Genomic DNA, 8,258 nt, shown 5'->3' on the forward strand with positions numbered 1-8,258 from the left:
AAAGGGCACGCGATGGTGCTAAAGTCTTTCACAAAGCGGCGATAAAACCCGGCAAGTCCATGGAAGCTTCGGACTTGGCCAACATTTGTAGGGGTAGGCCAATTATGGATGGCCTCCACCTTGGAAGAATCAACTTCAATCCCATTAGCGGAAACCACAAAACCAAGAAAAACCAATTTGTTTTGAGCAAATGTGCATTTGGGGAGGTTAGCATAAAGCTTTTCATGGCGCAAGATGCACAAGACTTCTCTCACATGTTGCACATGGTCCTCGAGGTTTTTGCTATAAATAAGAATATCATCGAAGTAGACAACCACGCTCTTGCCAATGAGAGGACGCAAGATGTGATTCATGAGGCGCATGAAAGTAGATGGTGCATTGGAAAGACCAAAAGGCATAACGAGCCATTCATAGAGACCAAGTTTGGTCTTGAATGCCGTTTTCCATTCGTCACCAATAGCCATGCGGATTTGATGGTAACCACTACGCAAATCGACTTTAGAGAAAATCGTGGCACCACTAAGTTCATCAAGCATGTCATCTAAACGCGGAATGGGATGGCGGTAACGGACGGTAATGGCATTGATGGGGCGACAATCCATACACATCCGTTGCGTCTCATCCGGTTTAGGCACGAGGATCACGGGAACCGCACAAGGGCTAAGGCTTTCACGGACATACCCTTTGGCGAGGAGATCTTGAATTTGACGGTTGATCTCCTTGGTCTCTTCGGGGTTGGTGCGGTAGGCGGCACGGTTTGGGAGCGGAGCGCCGGGTATTAGGTCGATGCGGTGTTCTATGCCGCGGAGTGGTGGTAGTCCATGAGGGAGCTCGTCGGGAAGACGTCTTGAAATTCCTGCAAAAGAGACAACAAAGACGGAGGAATGTTGGTTAAGTCGTTAGTTGCCGACGAGGGTCCCTTGCATATGAGCACGTAGTGCAATATGGTGGATGGGTTCTCTTGTAGCTCTCTCCACTCACTCTTGGTGGCTAGAAGGACACTCTTGGACTCACTCATATATGGCTTGTGGTGCTCACTATCTTTGTGGTGGGTCGCTCCCTCTCCTCTCATCTCACTATGGTGGGTGCGGAGTTGTGCCCTCGCTAAAGCCTTCGCATTATCCGCGATGATTTGGCTAGGAGTCATCGGGCGCAATTCGAACTTCTTGTCGTTGACCTTGAAGGTGTATGTGTTGGAGAGTCCATCATGTATAGCCTTCTTGTCATATTGCCAAGGGCGGCCAAGCAACATGTGGCACACCGTCATGGGTACCACGTCACACTCGATGGTGTCCTCATAAGGGCCGATCTTGAAGTTGACGGTGACGGTATGTTGTATCTTGACGTTGCCCTTGTCACTCAACCATTGGATATGGTAAGGGTGAGGATGCTTGCGGAGAGTGAGGTGGAGCTTCTCACACAACTCGGTGCTCGCAAGGTTGTGGCAACTTCCACCATCGATGATGACCTTGATAGACTTGCCACCAATTCCGGCACGAGTTTGGAAGATGTTGCACCGTTGTTCTTCCATATCATGAGGTTGTGTGGTTAGCACCCTTGTGACCACAAGTGAGGGACTTGGGTCATGCTCACATAAGAGAGGATCTTCTCCACTTTCTTGTTCATAGGCTTCTTCACTTGCCACGGCGGCTTGCACAAGGGCTTCATATTCATCTTCATCAAGAGTCTCGATGTCACCATTCTCCATAGTGATCATGACCTTGGTGTTCTTGCACTCAAACGATTTGTGACCTTGGGTGCCACACTTGAAGCAAGTGACACTAGAGGGTCCCGTGGATGCCTTAGAGGAGGCGGTGGAGGAGACCGTTTGCTTCATGCGACTTTGGATAGTCGTCTTCTTGGACGGTGTAGAGGATGCGTCGGCCTTGGCACTTGTAGCATAAGGAGTTGATGTAGTAGGAGGAGTCGATGTAGCGAGCTTGGAGGAGAAATAGGACTTGGCCTTGGAGTACTTGATGTCCTCAATCACTTGGCGCTCGGCCTTCGATGCTTGGTGGACTAGCTCAACCATGTTGGAGTAAGGTTGGAACTCGACAATCCTCTTGATGGGATAAGTAAGGCCATTGAAGAAGCGAGCAATTGTTTGTTCTTCGGACTCTTGGATGTTGGCTCGCATCATAGTGAGCTCCATCTCCTTGTAGAACTCCTCAACGGTTTTGGTGCCTTGCTTCAAGTTTTGGAGCTTGTTGAAGAGGTCTTTCATGTAGTGCTTTGGGACAAAGCGAGCATGCATCTCCTTTTTCATATCTTCCCAAGTGTCAATTGGAGGTTCACCCTTCTCTTCTCGGAGAGTGAGGACTTGCTCCCACCAAGTGTTGGCGTAGTCTTCAAACTCGAGTGATGCCATAGCCACTTTCTTGGCACCGGAGTAGTTGTGGATGCGGAAGATCTTGTCCACCTTGAGTGCCCATGAGAGGTAAGCTTCGGCGTCGTCTTCACCTTTGAACTTGGGCATGTTGAACTTGAGCTTGCCATACATGTTCTCTTCATCCTCCAAGTTTCTTCTACGAGGAGGGGCGCCGTCAACTCTTGCGGCTAGAGGTGGAATAGGAGGTCTTCTACGGCCAACCATAGCATTGGGTTGGTGGTGGAGTTGAACACTTGCTTCACTTGGTTCACGGTGAGGATGTGGTTGAAGATCTTGTCGCGGTTGAGGACGATGCTCAATGTTGGGTCTCTCATCTTGATCATGGTGAGGCTCTCCTCGGCCACGTTGGTCATGGTGAGGGTGGCGACGAAGATCTCGCCGAGGTGGATCTTGAGGATCTTGGTCTTGGGGATGGCCATCACGCCCATGGTGAGCATGGCGATCCGCTTGGTGACGATCTTGTTGAAGGCCTTGAGCTTGTGGAGGACGCTCATGCGGACGAGCATGGCGATGTATTTCTCCACGCCTAGAGTTGGAGCGGGAGTCGTCATGACGAGCATGTGAGCGATGAGGTCGATGATGGTCTTCACGCCTTGAGGAGGAGCTTGGGGACGAAAGGCCACCATGAGAGTAATGGTCTTCATGCCTTGAGGAAGAGCTTGATGAAGAGGAAGTAGAGCGGTGTCGACGATGGCGACCCAAGTTGGTGATGGCGCGCTCGAGGCTATCCATGCGCCGCTCCATGTTGGCATCATTGGCCGCCATTTGGCCATTCAAGTTGTCCGTAGCTTCACGAAGAAGGGCCAAGTCGTGGTTCACGGTGGAGAAGTTGTGAGCCACTTCATTGTATTGCTCATCGATGCGCGTCTCGAAGAGGGAGAGTTGCTCCTTGAACTCTTGTCGTTGCGTCCATAGGTTGTGTTGAGTAGCCAACCTCTCGGTGTTGCGAAGGATCTCTTCATCCCTATTGGTATCTCCGGTCCTATCCATGATGCAAAGACAAGAACTATGTTGTGTATGTTAGTGGAAGGAGACTACCTCGTACCCTTACCAAGGTAAGATAGTATTGAGGCAATCCACCAAACCGAAAGCAAGATCAAGTGTATCGGGGACACACGCAAAACCACACGCAAAAGCTAGCAAATATGGTGTTAGGCGAGTGTTGTGGAAAGCCAAAAGACAAATCCAAGATCAAGTATGTTGTTAACAGCGGGTGAGGTCCAAAAATCCAAATGTCAATGTGAAGATCACTATAAACACGGAAAAAGATGTGGAACACACACACGAGATAAGCGGGGTTAGTGCAACCAAAAGTGAGCGGAAAAGTGTATGTATAAGTGCTCGGTGTCACACTAACACAAGGAGAGCCAAAGCTTTGGTTGCAAAGGAAGAGACAACAAGATTCACACGTGGCCTCTCTTCTCCTATCTCTCTTTGCTTAAAAGCTTTTTCTCTTTTGTATATGGCGGCACTTGCACTCGTTTGTATCTTTGGTGGCACGTGGACACTTTTGTGTATATGGGCGTATGGATGTATGGATGTATGGATGTATGGTGCTACTCGCACTCTTTTTGTGTTTTTGGGGCTTTTTGACGCACTATGCTAGCGTTAGCCTCGCTTTTGCTATCTTGCCACACGAGTGTTTGCTTGGGTGCCTTACTCAACGCGACACACACACCTCACAATGCGGGGCCACGTGCAATGTCTCGCAACACTAGACAAGCAATGCTCGATGGGATAGATCGCAAAAGGAAGAGGGGTTACAAGGTGACCTGCAAGTTATACCTGCGATGATGGTGGTGGTGGTGGTGGTGGTGGAGATCGCCGGATGTCGAGGTCGAAGGAGGGGCGTTGCTGCGCCCGGTCGCAGGGTCCCGGTTGGACCGGCTCTGGACCGGCCTGTCCGGCTGCCGCCCGGCCGACCGGGTTCTGTGTGTCGTCAGTCTGGCTCAGGTCTTGCTGACCGGCTCGAAACCGGATTTCGCGGGATGAAGGTTTCTCTCTCCGTTCTTCACGAAACCAAGCCAAATCGACCAAATCGAAGGGAAACGATGGAATTGGAGGCTAAAAGTTTTGGAAATAGTAGATCAAGCACAACAACACCAGATCCACGGACCAAAACCACTCAAAACGCAACCAAATCACGAGATCGGTCTAGAGGCTATTTAGGGGTATTTTTGTTGATTTTTTTAAAATTTTTCTAGGTACGATTTCGGGTGGGTGGGAGGTCAAATCCGCGGTAACCAAGAGCTGCGGATACCATATGATGAGGTCTGAGACCCGTGTGTGGCCCGATCTCGCGGATTGACTTCGAAACCAAGGGGGAAGATGGGAAAAACGCGAGGAACACGAAGAACACGGCGATGAACACGAGGAACTCCGAGACTCACGCACACACACACCCCGATACACCCGATGCTTACCTCCGTGGCTCGATGGACCACGCCAATAGAATCACCCGGAAGAGGCACGCGGCAGAATTCCCGGTGAGAGATTGGGATTGGAGAAGAAGAGCTTGGTGAGGGAGAGAGAGTATCTTGTACTAGAATCTCACTCAACAAGTTCCAAATCAACAACCGAGGTGCCTTGATTACAGAGGGATGATACCCAAGGGAGACTAAGCTCAAATTTAGGTTTGAGTTCAAAACAAGTCTCAAGAGCTAATGAGGGGTCCCAGCTACTTATATAGTCATACATGGCCAGCAAGGGCGAACAGTACGCGAATGGATAAGTTAAGGCAGTTTGGTGGGGCATTCTCGTCAGGTCCGGTTTGGGGCAGTCGGCCGGGCCTGGGACCGGGCCGTCCGGTCATGGGTCCGGTCGACCGGCGCAAACCGGAAATCGAAGTTTCCGGTCGTCGTCCGGTACGAGGGAGCTGGCCCGGTTTGCGCCCGGTCGACCGGGCCTATGACCGGGGCATCCGGTTGTAGGTCCGGTCTGACCGGGTCCTGGACCGGCCAGCGTCCGTCTCTTCCTTGGAGCGCTTCGTGCGACGTTGGCTTTGGCTTCATGATCATCTCCATGTCCAGTTGCTTCTCTCCTTCCCTTGACCTTGGCGTCTCCTCCTCTCCGTGGTCTTGACGCGCCTTGTACCTAATGACACATAGCACGTCGGCATGAGGTAGCAATCCATCCAAAGGGGTACCAAGATCAAGGGTGGTGAGGAGCGAGTTCACCTCATCATGAAGAGCTTTGACTCGGGCTCGTGTCATCGGTCCACTTGGGGGACTTGTTGGTCTTGGTGTAGCAACGTCGGTGACCGGGGCTACATCACTCACACCCCTCTCCTACCTCTCCCCCACGAAATCCTGCTCCACCTAGCTACCATGGCCGGCCAAGGCCATGGAAAGGCACCTAGATGAAGCTCCCCTCCTCCATCAAGCTCATCCTCACCATGAGAGCATCCCTCTCACTCTCTTCTCCCCTAACCCTAGTTGAATCCACCCCTATTTCTCCTTTCTCCTCTCACAAGATTGGATCTTGATGCAGGTGCATGTTGGTCCAAGCATGGAGAAGGTTGAGCTATCCTCAGATCTAAAGCTCTTGACCAAAGTTCGTCCAAAATCTTGCTGTAATTTCTGCTATCTTGCTGTTTCAGATTCTGGTACGATCTTGTAAAATCCACCAAATCTCGTGTGTAGATCCAAATCGAATGATTCAAAGTTCCGCAGATAGGTATTGAAAAGATCTACAACTTGGCGTTGGTCTCATCCTCAAATTTCTTACGGATTTTGCATAGTAAATAAAGTTCTGCAAACATGCAGAATCACTGTTTGTTAGATTTCTTCCATTTTACAAAACCTTTTTGAGCAAACTCAACTGTGGGTGAAAGCCCTCTCCAATACCTTCATTTTGGCGTTGGTTTCACTTCAAATGACCTCCTGAAATTGAAATGGTTCACAGATCAAAATCTGGTCAGATCTGACTTTGTCGAATTAAACCAGGAGCTTGGAAGCGAATTTTTGAATGGAACCAATTGGGTAAGAACCACCTTTAATACCTTTCAGATGCAGCTGACCTCATATTTTTATGATTTGTGTATGATTTTTGATGAATTAAACTTGTTCTGTGTGTTCTGCACACATGGCTGTTAGCTTTTAAATCATCAAAAATCCATTTTTGAACCTATTTGTGTGATTCCAATTCTGTAGGATTACTGAATGTTTTCTTAATCATATCAAACAAGATTCAAACCTTTATCTGTTCTGTAACTCCATAGTTAAAGCAAATGGTGAAAGCATGCAGTAAACTTGTAAATCCAATTTTGAGAGTTTCAGAAACAATTTGAACCCAAATCCAATTGTGTGTGAATCTCTGTTTAAATATCTTTCGAATGCCAGTGGCCTCATATTTTTAGGATTTTTCTACGATTTATGGCTTACAGATCTTGTTTTCTGTACAAATGATTCAAAGAAATTCCTAAAATTGTAGGTTTAATATTTTTGGGTGATTCCAATTGGGTTAGTCTTGTATTAGTACTGGCTATATAGGAAAAATATTATTAGTCTCTGTTAATACATATTTATTGCTGTTAGTAATGTTTATGTGTGACATGCATTGTTGAAGCAAAACTTTTTGGTTTATTTAAAACCCTTGACCAACTCTTTTTAGTAGAGATGGGCAACCTTTGTTTTATGCTTGCAAAACAAAACCTCTGCAATTTAACTTTAGCTGTTTTGTTTTGCTTAAGTCTTCAAATGGTGGGGCATATCATTTGCTCCTATTCTTGTGTAGTGTTATGTAAGCTTCTTAAAATAGGGAGAATGATTGCCCGCTTTTCCAAAAATGTTTCAAATTATAATGTGAATGTTTTTGTTGCCAAACTAATGCACTTGTCATCTTTATGATGTTATCTACCAGGGGATATTTGGTTTATACCATGGTGATAACTGAGAGAGGCAATTGCTAAGTTGTGATGCACTCATACCTTTACTAGGTAATTAAATGGGGTTTTCTAAATTAAAACTCTTAAAAATTGTTTTGTGGTGTCTATAGGTCTTTAGTATGTTATACCTTGGCTGCATGGTTAGTTGTTGATTGTTGAATGTTGTCTTGTTGATGCAATGTGATTGATTGTGTTCCTTTTATATTTTCCGACGATAGATGCGAACAATTCCGGAGAAGAAGAAGAAGTGGAATCGGATGAGAAGATTATTTATATTGTTGGAATTCTTATATTGATGGAGTTGAAGAAGTACAGGGACAAATAAGCCAAGGCAAGCCATCTTTTGACCTCTGATTTGGTGTCTAGTTGGATGTCATTTGTTGATGTCCAAAGCACCTTGGTTCTATGTGTGTTGTTCTCCTTATTATTGTCATATATGTATGGTTGCTAGTGGAGTACTCCCTAGTGGTGATACTCCACTATTGTCTTTGTGATTATGGGATGCATGGTATCATGGCCGTGCTATTCCTCTTGGTTATCTTGTATGCTCGACTTGAGCATGTTCCATCTCAAGATAATGAATTACACTACACCCACCACTTTTGTAGTATAGAGGTATCAATGTCATGATCTTGGTGTATTCTCAACTTGAGAGGAGTATGCCGTGTACCCATTGGAGAGTATGTTGGATAGTGATAATCCACTATCTAAGTTGTATATTTAGCACCACAAATCTGAAAGTATAATCCTCCTTGTGTGGTCATAGTACATGCTTACCTTAAGCAAGTATGATCCACTCCATTACTCCTTTTCTCACCATCTATGGCGTGATGACTCTCACCTCGGCCGTAGTGCAATAGTAGTTCAACTCATGAAACTTTAGGTTGGGAACCCCTCAAGGCTTACCTTGTTGTAAATGTTTTATGAAAACCTTGGGTGAGTTGGACTTACCCAAGTGTGTGTTTATGAAAGGAAAGGATCTTG

At 46.9% G+C, this 8,258-nt stretch overlaps 1 long non-coding RNA gene across 1 annotated transcript; it reads left to right on the forward strand.

The window, feature by feature from the left end:
* The first annotated feature begins 7,248 nt into the window (after positions 1-7,248).
* LOC139833519 (uncharacterized) lies at positions 7,249-7,698 on the forward strand. The gene is made up of 2 exons (XR_011749334.1): positions 7,249-7,325; positions 7,493-7,698. It is a non-coding gene; the product is annotated as an uncharacterized lncRNA (long non-coding RNA).
* Positions 7,699-8,258: the final 560 nt, after the last annotated feature.

This window comes from Lolium perenne, chromosome 7 (assembly GCF_019359855.2).
Source record: "Lolium perenne isolate Kyuss_39 chromosome 7, Kyuss_2.0, whole genome shotgun sequence".
Classification (NCBI taxonomy): Eukaryota; Viridiplantae; Streptophyta; class Magnoliopsida; order Poales; family Poaceae; genus Lolium; species Lolium perenne.